Raw genomic sequence first — 21,686 nt, 5'->3', positions numbered from 1 at the left:
TGACTTATTTCACTCAGCATCATCTCTTCCAGTGAGTGAATGGTTCTCACTGAGCTGCCATGTGGGAATAGCAGGGCAGTCCCACAGCGCCCTCTCCTGGTCACAGGGTGCACACCTCACCAAGGACCAAACCCTTGAGAGCCCACATGGTTTCTCTAATTTATCAGGTCCCTGTCTATTTACAAGCAGTTTGATTAATTGACAGTGTGATTTTATAGTGGCTCCCATGATTACTGTTCTGTTTTTCATTCTCAGAAGGAGTCCTGGTTTATGTGAGATGCAAAAATTCACCTAAATTACAATGTAAGTCACCTCAGAGAAGATACTGCAAGCATCATATCCCTCCATTGGGATGCAATTTAGAGTACTAACATACATTTCGAGTGTTCTACAGCTGTGTTCATTAAAGCAATGGATTCCAACTCCTCTTCCATAAATGAACTTGTATTTTAATCTTTTTTCTTCAGATGATGTAATTGTCTATTTCACAAAGTAAAGGAATAAGATTAATTTATCTTGATGAAGTCCAATTTATGTCTTTTTTGCTTTATGGGTTGTGATTTTGGTATCTTGTCTAAACATGTTTACACAAATCCTAGATCTTGAAGATTTTCTTCTGTTCTCTTCTAAAGCTTATAGCTTAATGTTTTACAGTTAAGCCTGGGACACTTTCGATGATTTTTTTAATAAGGTGAGTGGTTTAGGGGATATTAATTACCCCCCCCATAGTTATCCAGTTGTTCTGTGGTTTATCCTTCCTGTAAAAGATTTTTTGCAGCTTTTTCAAAATTATCTTCATATAATGGGTGGCTCAGTGGGTAAGCAACCAACTCTTGATTTCTAATCATTGGGAGCTGCTGAAACAAGCAGATCTCTACATTTCTGAAAGGCTTCACCCCAGAATAATAACCAAAGTATTTAAAGTTATGTAGGAAAAAGCATTTCCGTTTTTTAATTAATTTATTTATGTTCAGCACAACAGAATTCATTATTTTTTCACCACACCCAGTGCTCCATGCAATCCGTGCCCTCTATAATACCCACCACCTGGTACCCCGACCTCCCACCTCCCCGCATTTCAGTTTTTGGAACAAGTCAAAGTAAGCAAAGAAATGCACAAAGAAACACTCATAGATGTGGCCAGAATATACTAAAGTAAATGCTAAACTTACTGATATCTTAACAGAAACTGTAGTCCTCTTTTTTTCAACCAAGGAGTAGGGTAACTGACATGGAAAAAAGAGTAGAAGGTGCATATACCTCCTCACATGCATTATGTCATGAGAATATGAAAAAAAAACAGAAATGAATTTTCTGTTTTACAAGAACACAGAAGGGAAAGAAAAACTCATAAAAGCTGAAGGAAAATTTATTGAAAATGGAGTTCAAAAAATAGTTAAACTGGTAACGAAAGTCTGAGGTGATTCAGATAAAAGATTTGTTGTTTTTAATCACAAGGGAAATGACCCGTTGTCCTCAGATGCTCTTGTAAAAGAAGGAGCAGTAACTCTTCATAGAGCTAAAAGGAGAAATATGGAAAGGCTGACTCTTGTTTATACTGGAGTAGTTTTCATTTCTTTAATGACCTAAATCTTTATTGTTTGGACTAGTATAGGAGTTGTGTATGCAGTCCTGTGTATGCAGGACTTGTATATGAATGCACATTGGGAGAAGAGAAACCCACCTTTATTGAGAAATACAATCCCAGCTCTGTTGCATTATTGGTCAAAGGACCAAACAAGCACACACTCCGATTAAAGCTGTGGTGAGAGATGGACTGTAGGCTGTTAAGGATGCTACTGGTGATGGTTCTGTAGTTCCAGGTGCTGGGGCAGTGAAGGTGGCAGTGGCAGAAGCCTTGGCTAAATATAAGCCCAGTGTTAAGGGCTGGACCCAACTTGGAGTTCAAGCTCATGAGTCCCAAGGTTCTTGCCCAGAACTCTGGTTTTGATCTTCAGGAAATACACTAAAGTTCAAGAAGAATCAGGTCAGCTTCTGGGTATGGACTTGAGCCAAGGTGAACAATGGAAGCAGTGGAAGGTAACTACTGTGGAAAGAAATAGGTTCTTCATTCCCACACTGTGCTTGCCACCAACAGTCTCCTTTCTGATGAGATCGTGTGAGCTGGAATGTCTTCTCCAGAAAGTTTGAGCTTCCCTTGTGTCATCTGGATCACAAAGACTCTGCAGAGTGATCCTAAGAATTGAGCTGTGAAAATTTTGTCCAAACCTCAAACGATTTTCAAAAGAATTTGCTTCTTCCATGTGAGAAAAAAAGGGACACTGACCCTTAAATTCTTAAGTCCTGAAATTATAATTATAGTACTCTTTTTGATTGTATTACAGAGTACACACATTAAGCAGGTAATTTTTACCTAATAGACAGGATGTTTCACTTAAGCTTCAGGGATATAAAAGTATTGTATATACTATCCTATTTACTATCCACTACCTGCAATCTACTGTAGTATATCCTATATACTATCTACCTTTCAATGTTCCTTGAAAAATGTTCCTTGGAAAACACATCTCCATGTGTGTTAGCTGTAGGTATCATATACCTTTTTTAACCAAACTGAAGATGTGCCCCTCTCTTTCTCATTCTCTGAGAATTTTGATCATGTTCATTCATTCATTCATTCATTCTCATTTATTATCATGAATAGGTTTTTGAATTATGTCAAATGCTTTCCATATAGTTTTTGGTGAAATCATAGGATTTTTCCCTTTTAACCTGGTAAAACAGCAAGTTATACTGATTGATTTCTGAATAGTAAATTGGTGTTGCATCTCTGCAATAAACCACTATTGGTCATTACATATACTTCTTGTTATATGTGTATATACTGTATTATGTATTCTAATATTTTTGTAAGAATATATGTGAATCTGCTTGTTTGTTTTGTGCCAGAATCTGTTGACAACAACCATGACTGAAAATTTTAGGAAGTCATTATTATAGCCAAATTTACCATTTTGATCCACAAGCAAGGAATATCTATTCATTTGTTCAAGTTCATTTCATTTCTCTTAAGATGTTTTCTCCATGCACAAGTCTTTCAATATTTCTCAAATTTGACCTGAAGAATTTAAGAATTAGGAGTGTGGGTGGCTCAGTGGGTTAAGCCTCTGCCTTTGGCTCAGGTCATGGTCTCAGGGTCATAGGATCAAGAAGACACACATCAGACTCTCTGCTCAGCAGGGAGCCTGCTTCCCCCTCTCTCTGCCTGCCTCTCTGCCTATTTGTGATGTCTCTCTCTCTCTGTCTCTCCAATAAATTTATATAAGTATGCATGGTATTGTTTTAATTTTTAAATGTTGATGGTTTGTTACTTCTCCATAATTACCTATTTATTTCTGCATGCTGGTTATGTTACCTCAAGCCTGGGTTGAAACACTCAGACCAGAAGCACTGGTGAGCCCCCACTAGACCCAGAGCTGGAATCAACACCTTTTAGACTCTGATATACCCACTGAATAATTTTTATCAATAAACAAGCTCATTTTATATTTGAGAATATGAACACAGTGATAATAGGTTATAGATCTTAAAATTTAACAGAGGAAAGGGATATGACTTTGTCAAATAATCTTTTCCCAGGAAAAATAAGGGTCTGATGAAGATATGACAACAGAAGTCTCTCCCTGAGCCACCTGAGGGGGGATGTCACCAAGCCCAGGGAATGGAGGGAGAGTCTGTCTCACTCCTATAGATATGGAATATTGTGTAAGCATTATCACTATCTTGGCATATACCTTGACAGTAATAGACACCTCCCTCTTGTGCTGGAATCCAGAGATATCAGAACTCCTGCATGAGTGAAAGCATCTTTTGATCCAGAAAAGTGGCCTGAACTTGATGGATACCGCTTGACCTGAATGGTGCAGCTGAGATCCAGGGAAATCCGATGTGCTGTCAGCAGAAGGTAAGATTTCTTAGCCTGTTAGCCTCCCAGAACATCTGTCTAAGGAATCCAATGGAGCGAGAGTGGTGAGAATCATTTTTCCTGTCTCTACATTTAGACTAGCAGAAAGAAATATTGTGGAACTAGTTCCTTGGACTTAGGGACTCTTGGTAAAAATGTGGTAGAGTACTCTGGTTATTGATCCATTTCTTTCTAGAGATGGTCTTTATTTTCCTTTGTGTCTTCAGTGTTGCATGTCCTAAAAAAGAATTAACGCAGGGCAGATTGCAAGTGTAGGCTTTAGAAGCCTGCTGTTGGGGTTGGCCCTACAGACTGGTGAGTCCACAGTTCCCACCAGAAGTGCATCTATTTGGACAAACTCCAAACAGATGCACAGGTTGTTGGTAAAGGGCATCCTTGAGGCCAGAGCCACAAAATTGGTGGCATAGGTCAAGCACTTAAAACTGATAGAGTGCTCACCTCAACAAAACTCAACTCATAAGTTAAGTTGGTCAGGGCACATGTTAGATTGAGACTAGATCATCTGCCTACATCATGAGAACTTCTGTATAATGAAGTGCAGTCCCCAAACCTGGGGAAAACCCCTCCTATTCATTGGTGTGGTTGCAAGAGACACAAGGCTTAGCCAGGAAAAAAAAATAATAGTGGGGATTTTTCTTTCTCTTTTTCCATGTCCTAAATGCTTAGTTTTTTGACCAATAAAAACATTCTTTCTGGTGTCTGCCATCTGAAAGCTGTACTTAAAGGGATGCACATTTGTGGCCAAATAGACTAGAAATCTTTGTGATGCCAGCTCTCAGGGTAGTTTGTCATAAGATCTTGCAGCTCATCAGCACTCACTCCTTGTTAGTTCTGGAAAGTTCCATTCCTATACTGCCTTCCCAGTATCCCAGATTAGAAGGTTTGCGATATGGGAAACAAAGTCAAAAGAAAGAAATAAATTTCCTTAATACTTTCCTTAATCATTGACAAGTCCTTGAAATAGGTAGACTGGCCTTCCATTGGGAGATCAGCTGCCTTGATGTTGATACTTTGCTAAGGGCAAGAGACAATCTTAGCCCAACACCCAGGATCCTGTGAGTCTACTTTAAACATATAGAAATTCCTTTGGATATTTCCTTTATCTCTAACCCCCCTGTCAAAAATATATATTTTCTAATATATATACTTATAAATATATATGTTAACAATCATCCTCCAAGCGTATGACCCACTGATATATACCTGAAGTGTCTCATGACTAAGCTTTTACTAAACAGTAATAAATGACCTTTTCCTAACAATAGAAAGCCCTTTCAAGGTCCTGGAAAACTTGTTTCTAAAGTACCTTGGAGACTTGTGCGATTTTTTATTTTTTATTTGTTTGACTTGTGCTATTCTTAACTCCCTTCCAATCTGAAAGTTTATAATGGACTAATCCTCACAACCCCAGTGTAACTCTTCCTGCCCACAGGTCCTAGACCCCTGTTTTCAGAAAGCCACCTTTTTGCACCAAAGACATCTCAAGAATTCTTTCTTGACCATTGACTCCAAATCCCAACATCAATTCCTACCTTGTGACTGGAGGTGTCCACGATTTTGTGGAAGAGTGGAGACACTGTTTTCACTACACCATCCCTAGCACCTCTGCAATGGAGGCCTTTGTTTTCTTAGACTAATGAGGGAGTCAACTGTGAGATATTGGGGCCACATCATCTATTCCCTTTCTGTAATGCGGAGAACAAAGGCAAAAGAAAAAAAAATCCTTACAACTTGTAGCCCACTGACAAGTACTTGGGATAAGCAGAGTAAGCTTTCTCCAGGATCCCAACTGTCTTGATGTTAATACTTTGCTAAAGGCAAAGGACAACCTTAGCTTGACATTAGCCAAACCTCTAGGATCCTGTAAGTATTCTTTAACATAGAAAATCCCTTTGGAAACTCCCTTTATTTCAATCTCTCCAAGATGCATGTTAGCAATCATTATCCAAGCATGTGGCCTACTGATACACGTCTGAAAGATCTTATGACCAGGGTTTCACTAGACAGTAACAACTTACCTCTTCTTAACAGCAACTAGCCCTTTAAGGCCCTGGAAACCTTTTTACAAATTCCTTAGAGACTTAACTTTATCCTTATCACCTCCCCAACTGGAAAGTATATAATCAGTCACCCCTCAGAAGCCCAGGGCAACTTTATGCCCACAGGTCCTGACCCTGTGCTTTTATAAAACCACATTTTTTTTGCACCAAATATGTCTCAAGAATTCTCTCTTGCCCATTTGATTCCAGACCCCAATATTGCATGTCATCAGATACATTCATGTTATCTCTATTGCAAAATTTTTCAAAGAAAGAGAAACCTTGGAACAATGGCCAACTTTGCCTAATGCCTTATGGCTCATGATGATCTGTGGGCAACCTGAACATAAGGGTGAGAACAACCATTGGTTGTTGAGATATAATAGTTGAGAACAACCATTGTAAAATTAAAGAGTTCATAGGTAAACTTTTAAATAGCTCCAAAATCTTTGGTTACCTAAAATTTAAAGTTTTAATAAACCAAGTTGTGAGGAAAGTTACATTTGTCAATTATCTAGATCATTTCCAAAGAAGATAAAATAATGAAACATTACATACTGAATATAATTTATCTACTTTTGTCTTATAGAGAAACTAAATATATATCTGGATATGTTAGTACATATTTTTTATGACTTATTAACAGATTGTACTATTAAAGGCATATGTTTCTAGAAAAAATGAACTGTATTAATGAATGTATAATATAAAGAATCCAGGTGTAACAGTTCACAACTAGTGACTACTTAATTTCAACTAGAAATTCAGGTTGCTAACATTTAAGAATTCTAATAAATATTATTAAGACTATTGGAAATAACAAGGGAAATAACTTTGTAAGGAAAGTAAGACAAGTGTTTTGGTAAGAAAAAATAAGATAAATAAACATGCATTTTTGGTTAGGGGAAAGCTGGCTTTTATCTAAGTTGAGGCTGATTATTTAAAAAGTAAAAATAAAGGACACAGTGTGAATGCAAAAACAAGGTCTTACAAGATTTATGTAAAAGGAATCTTTGGAAAAGAACTTTATGTGTGGTCAGTACTTGGGAAGATGAGGGTCAATTTAAATAAATAAAGGAGTTTTAATATTAAAAGTATACTAGTGCACAAATTTTCCTTTCTCTTTATTAAAAGGAAAAAAAAATTCTCTTGAACTATTGGTCTGCTACTAATAAGAAACTATGAACAAAAGATTTTTCTTTTTCCAATTTTATCTGAAAAAAAAAAAGCAAACAAAACAATAAAATAAACCAAGATTCTGTTTTGCCAAAATAATTTCCTATGTTTATTGGGTCTTTGATGACTTTGTGGATGTGTTGGTGTGTAGAGCAAAAAATCAAAAAATAATTCTCGAGATGTCTTCAGTGCAAAAAAAAAAAAGTGGTTTTATTAAAGCATGAGGACAGGATCCATGGGCAGAAAGAGCTGCACTGGAGAAGGGGAAAGATGGTAGAGAAGTAGGAGACCCTATTTTAACTGGCCCCCTAAGGTGAGCTAAATATCTACCAGAACACTCTGAACACCCAGGAAATCAGCCTAAGATGAAAGATTATTCACTTCTGGATCTTTATGGGGGCAGAAGACATCAGTGGAGAGGTAAAGCAGAATAGCAGAGTGGGAACGCTCAGACTAATATCAGAATAAACAGAAGGGGGAGGGAGCCTCCAGAAGCAAACCATTGGAAAGTAATACCCCATTATGAATGTGCCCTGTGTTTGAGGACCAGCATAAACTTGGAGTCTGGTTAAAAGCATTCAAAAAGAGCAAAATATCTTAAGGGACAACTGGTGTAATCAGGTGGCACAGGCATGGGACTAAGCCTATGGACCCAGGACAGCCACCACCAGTGTCCACCCATGCCAGAAAGAGTGGGGCAGAGCCTTCAGTCTGTGGTCCCTGAGCCCCCAGACTTCTGATACTTGCACCTTGGCTTCACTGGGCACACTCCCGCCCATGCCTGAGAGAGCTTGGTGTGGGCACCAGCCAGTACTCTCTAGGACTGCTGCCTTCTGCTACCAGCCAAGGGTCTTAACACTTCCAGCCCATGCCTGGGAGAACCCAGCATGATCTCTGGTTGGGATCCCTCAGCAGCAGCCTTCCAATGAGCTCCATGACTATAGGATCTGATCACACCCAGTGTGGGCCTGGACTCCAGACAGCAGTCCTGCCAAGGGCAGCCACAGGAAGAGGTCTCCTTGGATCAATAAATCAAGGATTTAGTGGCACAGGGGTGTAGAGATAAGCAGGTGCCTGGGTGACCACAGAGGCAGTGACTGTGGGTGTGCACCACCTGTGGGAGGTTGCGCTGTTCAGTGGAGTTTGCAGAGAGGGAGTCTATGTGTTCTGGACCACTCAGAGAGGAGCAGACTGAAGCTTCTCTCTGAGGTGGAGGTCTGGGTGCAGTATGCTTTCCACTAAACCTCTGAAAAGCTGCAAAAAGCCACCAAAGAACAAAATCCTTTGGAGAACAAAAGCCCGGAAAACTTGTTTTCACAACCCAGCTGCTTGATAGGGGGTAGGACAATTCAACCCAAGCAAGACTGACTGAAAAACAGTGTGGGAGGCCCCTCCCCCAAAAAGCAAGCCAAAAGAACAAAAACAACTGCCAAAATGTCCCAATAAAACTGTAAAACCCCAACATCAGGAGAAACAATATACTAAGCTCACAGTGCTGCCATAAAACCTGTATATTTCATAGATACATTTTTAAAAAATTTGTTCTCGTGATTCTTGTTCTTTTAATTTTTTAACCTACTTACCATTACAACTAGAGGTTCAATACAACATATTCCACAGTAACCGTTTAGCATGAACTTTTTTACATACATATACTTGTGTTTTTCTTTTTCTTTTCTTTTTTAATTTTTAATATACATATAAATATAAGCTTCAAGATAATCCTCTTTCCCTATTCAATACTACCCCTATGTATAAACCAGTTTTATTTATTTTTAAAAGATTTTATTTATTTATTTGACATACAGGGATCACAAGTAGGCAGAGAAAGCAGGCAGAGAGGAAGAGGGGGAAGCAGGCTCTCTGCTGAGCAGATAGCTCAATACAGGGCTCGGTCCCAGAACCCTGGCATCATGACATAAGCTGAAGGCAGAGGCTTAACCCACTGAGCCACCCAGGCACCCTTATAAGCCTGTTTTAATGGGCTTTTATCTCTGGAAAATTGAATCCTTTAACAATGATACCAAGATACACCCAGGAAGAATCAAAATAATCTTCCTCACCCACATCAAGGATTTATAACCACCCTCCCATCTTGTTTCTGTGTATTTGTTTTTGTTCTGGTAATATATAAATCTTATTCTTGGGGTTCATTTTGGCTGGGTTCTTTTTTTTTTTCCTTGTCATTTACTGTTGTTGGTCTTCTTGTTTATCCGTTTTTGTTTATATGTCTTATTAATCTTACTTTTGGGGCTCATTCTGACTGGTTTCTCTTTTCTCTCTCTCTTTTTCTTTTTTCTTTCTTTTTGGTGGTGACTTATGATTGCTCCAAAACTTTCCAGAGTGCACCTTGCCTGGATCATGGTTGATGTATTGAGCTATACATCCCCACAAAAACCTCTCACCAAAATATCTAGGAACACCCAACAGAGGAAAAATTCAGATACTGCGCCCTCTCCATCAGAACTATTGGATATGGACATAAACAGTATGTAAGAAAGGGAATTCAGGGCAACAGTTAGCCAGAGAATGACTAGGTTGGAGAAAAGCATGAAGGACAACATAGAATCTCTAAGGGAAGGAGAGCTGCTGACCTGACAGAAGTTTAAAATGCTACCAATGAGATCCAATCTAATCTAAATACTCTAAAAGCTAGGGTAACCAAGGCAGAACATAGAATTAGTGATCTAGAGAAGAAACTGATAAAGACAAAGGATCATGAGGAGGCCTAGTCAAAAAGCTTAAAAGCCATGGAAACAGAATTAGGGAAATAAATAAATCCATGAAACATTCCAGCATCAGAAATATTGGGATCCCTGAGCAGGTGGAGAAAGATAGAAGACTAGAATATATAGTTGAACAAATTCTGGATGAAAATTTCCCTAACCTGGGGAATGGAACAAGCGTTTGTGTGCTAGAGGCAAAAAGTTCACCCTCCAAGATCAGTGAATATAGAAAGACCTCAAGACACTTGACTGTGAAATTCATGAATCATAATTTTAGACAAGAGGTCCTAAGGGCATCTAGGGGGAAGAGATTCCTTATGTACAGAGGAAGGACAATGAGACTAACGTCAGACCTGTCCACAGAAACCTGGAAAGCCAGAAAGTGTTGGCAAGACATATTCAGGGTACTAAATGAGAAGAACATGCAGGCAAGAATACTTTATCCAGCAAGGTGGACATTCAAATGGATGGAAAGATAAAGATTGGGAAGGCTTAAAAGAGGATATGACCAGGCTGGCCCAACTTCCCAGCCTGGTGGTGGGTATTGTGGAGGGCACGTATTGCATGGAGCACTGGGTGTGGTGCATAAACAATGAATTCTAGTACACTGAAAAGTAGTTAAAAAAATAAAAAATAAGTTTAAAAAAAAGAGTATTTAATCACCAACCCAACACTACAAGAAATACTAAGGGAGATTCTATAAAAGAAGAAAGAATCCAAGAGTGACATAGTACAGAAATTCACAGAGACAATATTAGAAACTAGGACCTCACAGGTAACATGATGTCAATAAAAACGTATCATTCAATAATCACTCTCAATGTGAAAGGCCAAATGTTCCCATAAAATGGCACAGGGTTGCAGACTGGGTAAAACAACAGGATCCATCCATATGATGGCCACAAGAGACACATTTGGAACTTAAAGATACAATAAGAATGAAAGTGAAGATGGAGAACCATATTTCATGCCAATTTGCCTCAAAGGAAAACTGGGGTAGCGATTCTCATATCAGATAAATTAGATTTTAAACTAAAGACTGTAGTCAGAGATACAGAAGGACACTACATCATTCTTAATGGACTATCCACCAGGAAGATCTTACAATTGTAAATATTTATGTTCCCAACATGGAAGCAGCCAACTACATAAGCCAACTATTAATTAAAACCAAGAGTCGGGACGCCTGGGTGGCTCAGTTTGTTAAGCGGCTGCCTTAGGTCATGATCCTAGCATCCCGGGATTGAGTCCCGTATTGGGCTCCTTGTTCCATAGGGAGCCTGCTTCTCCCTCTGCCACTTTGTCTGCCTGTGTGCTCGCACTGTCTCTCTCTCTCTGACAAAAAAATAAATAAAATCTAAAAAAAAAAAAAAAACAAAAACAAAAACCCAAAACCCCCCAAAAAACCCAAGAGTCATATTGTTATGAATGTGTTAATAGTATGGGATCTTAACACACAACTCTCAGTAATGGACAGATAATGCAAGTAGAAAACCAAGAAAGAAACAAAAGGTTTGAATGACACATTGGAAGAGATGGACCTCATAGATATATTCAGGACATTCCACCTTAAAACAAAAGAATACTCATTCTTCTCAAGTGCACATGGAACTTTCTCCAGAATAGACCACAAATCAGGGTTCAACTGATACCAAAAGATTGAGATTATTCCCTGAGATTATCAGACCATAATGCATTGGAACTGGACTCAACCACAAGCAAAAGTTTAGAAGGAATTCAAACACTTGGACACTAAACACCACCTTGCTTATGAATGTTTGGATTAGTCTATGGCCATACCACCCTGGACGCGTCTGATCTCATCTGATCTCGGAAGCTAAGGAGGGTAGGATGGTTAGTACTTGGATGGAAGAATGTTTAGATCAATCAGGAAATCAAACAAGAAGTTAACTATTCATGGAAACCAATGAGAATAAAGACACTTTGGTCCAAAACTTATGTGATACAGCAAAGGTGGTCCTAAGGGGGAAATACATAGTCATCCAAGCCTCAATCAAAAAATTTGAAAAATAATGAATACACAAGCTGTCTTTACACCTTAAACTTGAAAATCAACTACAGATTAAGCCAGTCCTACACACAAGAAGGGAAATAAACATTAGAGCAGAGATCAATCAGATAGAAACTAGAGATGCAGTAGAACACATCAACGAAACTAGAAATTGGTTCTTTGAAAGAATCAATAAGATCAATAAAACACTGGTCAAACTAATCCAAAAAGAAAAGAGAGAAGACCCAAATTAATAAAATTATGAATGAAAAGGGAGAGATCACAACTAACACCAAGGAAATAGAAACAATCAACAGAAATTATTATCAACAGTTACATGTGTGGGAGGCCATGGTAAGGTTTGAGATAAGGACCAAACCAGGCCCTGACTTGTGCCTCCTTTAAAGGCTGAATAGCCGAAAAAAGGCTTAGGTCGATAAAGTCGAGTAGCACTGAGAAAGGGTGTGTGCTATGTGTTGTGCACTCGCCTACGTGACTTCCCACACGTTTTCTAGTCAGATAGAAATGATTTAGTTGGGGTCATAAGTTCGTGGCTCGTCCTTGCTGCCCTAATACAGCCCATAAATTACTTTCAGGTGTGCTGTATCAATACAGAACAATTTTACTGGCACCAGCCATTGGCATCACGAGGTCTGCTTATAGTTAAGTGTGAAACTTATTATGGGAACTCGTGGTTGTTTAACTAGACACAGATGTATTGCTTCTCCTGTTGTAATATCACTATACATATGGCCTTATTGCTTTGAATAAACGTAGCACTGTTGAACATCCTCCTCAGTGCTCCTCCAGCCCCCATCTCTCCACTTCTCGAGTTCTTTCCTTTATCCTCTTACCCTCACATTCCTGGTCGATTTGTCACGCTGGCTGCAACATATATGCAAATAAGTTAAGCAACCTAGAAGAAATGGATACCTTTCTGGAAACATATAGACTTCCAAGACTGAATCAGGAAGCAATTGACAGCCTGAGTAGACCAATAACTAGTAAAAAGATTGAAGCAGTGATCAAATACTTCCAAAAAAACCAGGAGCCCAGGACCTGAAGGATTCCCTGGAGAATATACCAAACATTCAAAGGAGAAATAATAACTATTCTCCTGAAGCTGTTTCACAAAAATTGAAGCAAAAGGAAAACTTCCAGCCTCTTTTAATGAAGCCAGCATTACCCTGATCCCCAAACCAGGCACAGATCCGATAAAAAAGGAGAATTTCAGATGAATATCCCTGATGAATATGGATGCCAAGATTCTCAACAAGATCCTACTTAATAACATCCAACAGTACATTAAAAAGATTATCCACCATGACTAGGTGGTATTTATCCCTGGGTTCCCAGGGTGGTTCAATATTGGCAAATCAATCAATGTGATAGAACAAATCAAAAGAGAAAACAAAGCTGTGATCACCAAGACATCTTGGTACTGGCACAAAAACAGACACAGAAACCAGTGAAAGAGAGTAGAAAGCCCAGATATGGATCGCAACTCTATGGTCAAATGATCTTCAACAAAGCAGGAATGGTCCTCACTTCTCAACTGATGCAGAAGAAGCATTTGACAAGATACAGGATCTGTTCCTGATTGAGACACTTCAAAGTATAGGGATAGAGGGAACATTCCTCAACTTCATAAAATCTATGAAAAACACACAGTGAATATCATCCTCAATGGGGAAAAGCTGACAGCCTTCCCTTTGAGATCAGGAACACGACAAGGATGCCTACTCTCACCACTCTTGTTCAACATAGTGCTAGAAGTCCTAGAAACATCAATCAGATACAGAAAGATATAAAAGGTATTCAAATTGGCAATGAAGAAGTCAAACTCTCTCTCTTCGCAGAAGACGTGATACTTTATATGGGAAACCAAAAGACTCCACCCCCAAAACTAGAACTCATACAACAATTCAGAAATGTGGCAGGTTACAAAGTCAATGTACAGAAATCAGTTGCTTTCTTATACACTAACAATGAAAATATAGAAAGAGAAATTAGAGAATTGATTCCATTTGCTATAGCACCAAGAACCATAAGATATTTGGGAATAAACTTAAACAAAGAGATAAAGCATCTGTATTCGAGGAACTACAGAACACTCATGAAAGAAATTGAAAAAGACACAAAAGGATGGAAAAGAATTCCATGCTTACAGATCTCAAGAATAAACATTGTTAAAATATCTATATTGTCTAGAGCAATCGATACTTTAAATGCCATCCCAATCAAAATTCCACTGGCATTTTACAAAGTGCTAGGGCAAGCAATCCCAAAATTGCTATGGAACCAGAAGAGACCCTGAATTGCTAAGGAAATGTTGAAAAGAAAAACAACACTTGGGGGGTGGGGAATCACATTGCCTCATTTCAAGCTTTCCTACAAAGCTATGATCACCAAGACAGCTTGGTACTGGCACAAAAACAGACACATAGGCCAGTGAAAGAGAGTAGAGAGCCCAGATATGGATCTGCAACTCTATGGTCAAATGATCTTCAACAAAGCAGGAAAAAATATTCAGTGGGAAAAGACACTTTCTTCAATAAATGGCTGGAAAAATTGGACAGCTATGTATAGAAGAATGAAACTTCACCATTATCTTACACCATACACAAAGATAGACCCAAAATGGATAAAAGGCCTCAACATGACCAGGAATATATCAAAATCCCAGAGAAGGCATAGGCAGTAACCTTTACCACATCAGCCACAGCAACTTCTTCCATGACATATATCCAAAGGCAAAGGGCACACAAGTGAAAATTAACTTTTGGGACTTCATCAGGATCAAAGCTTTTGCACAGCAAAGGAAACAGTCAACAAAGCAAAGAGGCAACCTAGGGAGTGGGAGAAGATATTCGCAAATGACACTACAGACAAGGGCTAATATCTACGATCTATAAACAACTCCTCAAGCTCAACACACACAAAACAGATAATCATGTCAAAAAAAATGGACAGAACGCATGAACAGACACTTCTCTAAAGAAGACATACAAACAGCTACCAGACACATGAAAAAATGTTCATCATCATTAGCCATCAGGAGATTCAAATAAAAACCACATTGAGGCACCACCTTACACCAGTTTGAATGACCAAAACTAATAAGACAGGAAACGAGTGTTGGAGAGGATGTGGAGAAAGGGGAAACCTCTTTAATTCTTGGTGGGAATGCAAGTTGGTGAAGCTACTTTGGAAAACATTGTGGAGATTATTTAAGAAATAAAAAGTAGAGCACAAAGGTAAAGTCAAAATGGATAAAAGACCTCAACAGGAGGCAGGAATCCATCAGAATTTTTTTATAGAATTTATTTGGTAATACATTTTTTTTTGACTTTTAATTTTTTATTTTCTATAAACATATATTTTTATCCCCAGGGGTACAGGTCTGTGAATGACCAGGTTTACACACTTCACAGCACTCACCAAAGCACATACCCTCCCCAATGTCCATAATCCCACCACCTTCACCCAAACCCACTCCCCACAGCAACCCTCAGTTTGTTTTGTGAGATTAAGAGTCACTTATGGTTTGTCTCCCTCCAAATCCCTTCTTGTTTCATTTATTCTTCTCGTACTCACTTAAGCCCCCATGTTGCATCACCACTTCCTCATATCAGGGAGATCATATGATAGTTGTCTTTCGCTGCTTGACTTATTTCGCTAAGCATGATACGCTCTAGTTCCATCCATGTTGTCGCAAATGGCAAGATTTCATTTCTTTTGATGGCTGCATAGTATTCCATTGTGTATATATACCACATCTTCTTGATCCATTCATCTGTTGATGGACATCTAGGTTCTTTCCATAGTTTGGCTATTGTGGACATTGCTGCTATAAACATTCGGGTGCACGTGCCCCTTTGGATCACTACGTTTGTATCTTTAGGGTAAATACCCAAAAGTGCAATTGCTGGGTCATAGGGCAGTTCTATTTTCAACATTTTGAGGAACCTCCATGCTGTTTTCCAGAGTGGTTGCACCAGCTTGCATTCCCACCAACAGTGTAGGAGGGTTCCCCTTTCTCCGCATCCTCGCCAGCATCTGTCATTTCCTGACTTGTTGATTTTAGCCATTCTGACTGGTGTGAGGTGATATCGCATTGTGGTTTTGATTTGTATTTCCCTGATGCCGAGTGATATGGAGCACTTTTTCATGTGTCTGTTGGCGATCTGGATGTCTTCTTTGCAGAAATGTCTGTTCATGTCCTCTGCCCATTTCTTGATTGGATTATATGTTCTTTGGGTGTTGAGTTTGCTAAGTTCTTTATAGATTCTGGACACTAGTCCTTTATCTGATATGTCATTTGCAAATATCTTCTCCCATTCTGTCAGTTGTCTTTTGATTTTGTTAACTGTTTCCTTTGCTGTGCAAAAGCTTTTGATCTTGATGAAATCCCAATAGTTCATTTTTGCCCTTGCTTCCCTTGCCTTTGGCGTTGTTCCTAGGAAGATGTTGCTGCGGCTGAGGTCAAAGAGGTTGCTGCCTGTGTTCTCCTCAAGGATTTTGATGGATTCCTTTCGCACATTGAGGTCCTTCATCCATTTTGAGTCTATTTTTGTGTGTGGTGTAAGGAAATGGTCCAATTTCATTTTTCTGGATGTGGCTGTCCAATTTTCCCAGCACCATTTATTGAAGAGGCTGTCTTTTTTCCACTGGACATTTTTTTCCTGCTTTGTCAAAGATTAGTTGACCATAGAGTTGAGGGTCTATTTCTGGGCTCTCTATTCTGTTCCATTGATCTATGTGTCTGTTTTTGTGCCAGTACCATGCTGTCTTGATGATGACAGCTTTGTAATAGAGCTTGAAGTCCGGAATTGTGATGCCACCAACGTTGGCTTTCTTTTTCAATATCCCTTTGGCTATTCGAGGTCTTTTCTGGTTCCATATAAATTTTAGAATTATTTGTTCCATTTCTTTGAAAAGGATGGATGGTACTTTGATAGGAATTGCATTAAATGTGTAGATTGCTTTAGGTAGCATAGACATTTTCACAATATTTATTCTTCCAATCCAGGAGCATGGAATATTTTTCCATTTCTTTGTGTCTTCCTTAATTTCTTTCATGAGTACTTTATAGTTTTCTGAGTATAGATTCTGTGTCTCTTTGGTTAGGTTTATTCCTAGGTATCTTATGGTTTTGGGTGCAATTGTAAATGGGATTGACTCCTTAATTTCTCTTTCTTCTGTCTTGCTGTTGGTGTAGAGAAATGCAACTGATTTCTGTTCATTGATTTTATATCCTGACACTTTACTGAATTCCTGTATAAGTTCTAGCAGTTTTGAGTGGAGTCTTTTGGGTTTTCCACATATAGTATCATATCATCTGCAAAGAGTGATAGTTTGACTTCTTCTTTGCCGATTTGGATGCCTTTAATTTCCTTTTGTTGTCTGATTGCTGAGGCTAGGACCTCTAGTACTATGTTGAATAGCAGTAGTGATAATGGAAATCCTTGCTGTGTTCCTGACCTTAGCAGAAAAGCTTTCAGTTTTTCTCCATTGAGAATGATATTTGCGGTGGGTTTTTCATAGATGGCTTTGATGATATTGAGGTATGTGCCCTCTATCCCTACACTTTTAAGAGTTTTGATCAGGAAGGGATGCTGTACTTTGTCAAATGCTTTTTCAGCATCTATTGAGAGTATCATATGGTTCTTGTTCTTTCTTTTATTGATGTGTTGTATCACATTGACTGATTTGCGGATGTTGAACCAACCTTGCAGCCCTGGAATAAATCCCACTTGGTCGTGGTGAATAATATTTTTGATGTACTGTTGAACCCTATTGGCTAGTATTTTGTTGAGTATTTTCGCATCTGTGTTCATCAGGGATATTGGTCTGTAGCTCTCTTTTTTGGTGGGATCCTTGTCTGGTTTTGGGATCAAGGTGATGCTGGCCTCATAAAATGAGTTTGGAAGTTTTCCTTCCATTTCTATTTTTTGGAACAGTTTCAGGAGAATAGGAATTAGTTCTTTTTTAAATGTTTGGTAGAATTCCCCCGGGAAGCCGTCTGGCCCTGGGCTTTTGTTTGTTTGGAGATTTTTAATGACTGTTTCAATCTCCTTACTGGTTATGGGTCTGTTCAGGCTTTCTATTTCTTCCTGGTTCAGTTGTGGTAGTTTATATGTTTCTAGGAATGCATCCATTTCTTCCAGATTGTCAAATTTATTGGCGTAGAGTTGCTCATAGTATGTTCTTATAATAGTTTGTATTTCTTTGGTGTTAGTTGTGATCTCTCCTCTTTCATTCATGATTTTATTTATTTGGGTCCTTTCTCTTTTCTTTTTGATAAGTCGGGCCAGGGGTTTATCAATTTTATTAATTCTTTCAAAGAACCAACTCCTAGTTTCGTTGATTTGTTCTATTGCTTTTTGGTTTCTATTTCATTGCTTTCTGCTCTGATCTTTATGATTTCTCTTCTCCTGCTGGGCTTAGGGTTTCTTTCTTGTTCTTTCTCCAGCTCCTTTAGGTGTAGGGTTAGGTTGTGTACCTGAGACCTTTCTTGTTTCTTGACAAAGGCTTGTACCGCTATATATTTTCCTCTCAGGACTGCCTTTGTTGTGTCCCAGAGATTTTGAACCGTTGTATTTTCATTATCTTTTGTTTCCATGATTTTTTTCAATTCTTCTTAAATTTCCCGGTTGACCCATTCATTCTTTAGAAGGATGCTGTTTAGTCTCCATCTATTTGGATTCTTTTCAAACTTTCTTTTGTGGTTGAGTTCTAGCTTTAGAGCATTGTGGTCTGAAAATATGCAGGGAATGATCCCAATCTTTTGATACCGGCCGAGTCCTGATTTCGGACCGAGGATGTGATCTATTCTGGAGAATGTTCCATGTGCACTAGAGAAGAATGTGTATTCTGTTGCTTTGGGATGAAATGTTCTGAATATATCTGTGATGTCCATCTGGTCCAGTGTGTCATTTAAGGCCTTTATTTCCTTGCTGTTCTTTTGCTTGGATGATCTGTCCATTTCAGTGAGGGGACTGTTAAATTCCCCTACTATTATTGTATGATTGTTGATGTGTTTCTTTGATTTTGTTATTAATTGGTTTATATAGTTGGCTGCTCCCACGTTGAAGGCATAGATATTTAAAATTGTTAGATTTTCCTGTTGGACAGACCCTTTGAGTATGATATAGTGTCCTTCCTCATCTCTTATTATAGTCTGTGGCTTAAAATCGAATTGATCCGATATAAGGATTGCCACTCCTGCTTTCTTCTGATGTCCATTAGCATGGTAAATTCTTTTCCACCCCCTCACTTTAATCTGGTAGGTGTCTTTGGGCTTAATATGAGTTTATTGGAGGCAACATATAGATGGGTTTTGTTTTTTTATCCATTCTGATACCCTGTGTCTTTTGGCAGGGGCATTTATCCCATTAACATTCAGGGTAACTCTTGAGAGATATGAATTTAGTGCCATTGTATTGCCTGTAAGGTGCCTGTTACTGTTCCTTTCTGATCTACCACTTGTAGGCTCTCTCTTTGCTTAGAGGACCCCTTTCAAGATTTCCTGTACAGCTGGTTTGGTGTTTGCAAATTCTTTCAGTTTTTGTTTGTCCTGGAAGCTTTTAATCTCTCCTTCTATTTTCAATGATAGCCTAGCTGGATATAGTATTCTTGGCTGCATGTTTTTCTCATTTAATGCTCTGAAAATATCATGCCAGCTCTTTCTGGCCTGCCAGGTCTCTGTGGATAAGTCAGCTGCCAATCTGATATTTTTACCATTGTATGTTACAGACTTTTTTTCCTGGGCTGCTTTCAGGATTTTCTCTTTGTCACTGAGACTTGTAAATTTTACTATTAGGTGACGGGGTGTGGGCCTATTCTTATTGATTTTGAGGGGTGTTCTCTGAACCTCCTGAATTTTGATGCTCGTTCCCTTTGCCATATTGGAGAAATTCTCCCCAATAATTCTCTCCAGTATACCTTCTGCTCCCCTCTCTCTTTCTTCTTCTTCTGGAATCCCAATTATCCTAATGTTGTTTCGTCTTATGGTGTCATTTTTCCCTCGAATTCTCCCCTCGTGGTCCAGTAGCTATTTGTCCCTCTTTTGCTCAGCTTCTTTATTCTCTGTCATTTGGTCTTCTATATCACTAATTCTTTCTTCTGCCTCATTTATCCTAGCAGTGAGAACCTCCATTTTTGATTGCACCTCATTAATAGCTTTTTTGATTTCAACTTGGTTAGATTTTAGTTCTTTTATTTCTCCAGAAAGGGCTTTTATATCTCTCGAGAGGGTTTCTCTCATATCTTCCATGCCTTTTTCGAGCCCGGCTAGAACCTTGAGAATTGTCATTCTGAACTCTAGATCTGACATATTACCAATGTCTGTATTGATTAGGTCCCTAGCCATTGGTACTGCCTCTTGTTCTTTTTTTTGTGTTGAATTTTTCCGTCTTGTCATTTTGTCCAGATAAGAGTATATGAAGGGGCAAGTAAAATACTAAAAGTGTGGCAACAACCCCAGTAAAATATGCTTTAACCAAATTAGAAGTGATCCAAAATTGTGAGGGGGATAAAGGGGATAAAAAGAGGTTCAAAAAGGCAGAAAGAATGAAAAAGAAGAAAAAAAAAAGAAAAAGAAAAAAAAATTAAAATAAAAGAAAACACCTAAGAAAAATATAAAAAATAAAAAATATATATATTAGATAAACTAGTAAAATATCGTTAAAAAAGAAAAAGGTAACAGTTAAAAAAAATTTACCTGAAGGCGAGAAAAAAAAAACAAAAAATGAAAAAGAAAAAATTAAATTAACTGCAAGACTAAAAAAAGTCACAGGGAAAAAGCATGAGTTCCGTGCTTGGCTTTCTCCTCCTCTGCAATTCTGCTGCTCTCCTTGGTATTGAAACCGCACTCCTTGGTAGGTGAACTTGGTCTCGGCTGGATTTCTTGTTGATCTTCTAGGGGAGGGACCTGTTGTAGTGATTCTCAATTGTCCGCCCCAGGCGGAATTACACCGCCCTTACCAGGGGCCGTTGTGAGTAATCCTCTCGGGTTTGTTTTCAGAAGCTTTTGTTCCCTGAGCACTTTCCGTAGAGTTCCGGAGGATGGTAATACAAATGGCGGCCTCTTGGTCTCCGGCCCATAGGAGCCAAGAGCCCAGGGCCACACTCCTCAGTGCGCCCTCGAGAACAGCGCCCAGTCACTCCCGTGTGCCTGACCTCTGGACACGCTCTGAGCTCACTGAGCCTGCGACCGTTTCAAGGTCATCCTGAGCTGTGAGCTTACTGTCAGCTCTGTCTCTCTAGCCGGCTTTCCCATTCCAATACCCACAAGCTCTGCGACACTCAGACACCCCTGATCCTTCTGTGACCCTGCGGGACCTGAGGCCACGCTGACCCTGTGTGGGCTTTTCCCCGGGTAGCCTCTGGAGCGATGTCCCTCAGCGGAACAGACTTTTAAAAGTCCTGATTTTGTGCGCCCTTGCTCCGCCGCTTGTCGGGAGCCGGCCCCTCCCCCTGAGGTCTATCTTCCCGTCGCTTTGGATTCACTTCTCCGCTGGTCCTACCTTTCAGAAAGTGGTTGTTTTTCTGTTTCCAGAATTGCTTTCCTTCTTCTCTTTGATCTGCCAATGGATTTTCAGGTGTTTGCAATCTTTAGATAAGCTATCTAGCTGATCTCTGGCTATCTAAAGTAGCCTGCTACTTCTCCGCCATCTTGACTCCTCTCAGGAATCCATCAGAATCTTAGAGGAGAACATAGGCAGTGACCTTTTGATATCAGCCACAGCAACTTCTTTCAAGATACGTCTCCAAAGGTTAAAGAA

General features: G+C 39.1%; 1 protein-coding gene and 1 pseudogene across 1 annotated transcript in view; one reads left to right on the top strand and one right to left on the bottom strand.

The window, feature by feature from the left end:
• LOC101682709 (immunoglobulin lambda-1 light chain-like) overlaps positions 1 to 21,686 on the bottom strand; it is a 1,123,284-nt gene that overhangs the window by 1,071,237 nt on the left and 30,361 nt on the right. The gene's annotated exons all lie outside the window — the stretch shown is intronic.
• Positions 1,232 to 2,207, top strand: LOC101683958 (annotated as a pseudogene).

The sequence above is a fragment of the Mustela putorius genome, unplaced genomic scaffold (genome assembly GCF_011764305.1).
Source record: "Mustela putorius furo isolate JIRA1106 unplaced genomic scaffold, ASM1176430v1.1 tig00003858_pilon_pilon_pilon, whole genome shotgun sequence".
NCBI lineage: Eukaryota > Metazoa > Chordata > Mammalia > Carnivora > Mustelidae > Mustela > Mustela putorius.
The sequence above is the reverse complement of the archived record's forward strand: the minus strand, read 5'-3'. Positions and strand labels throughout refer to the sequence as shown.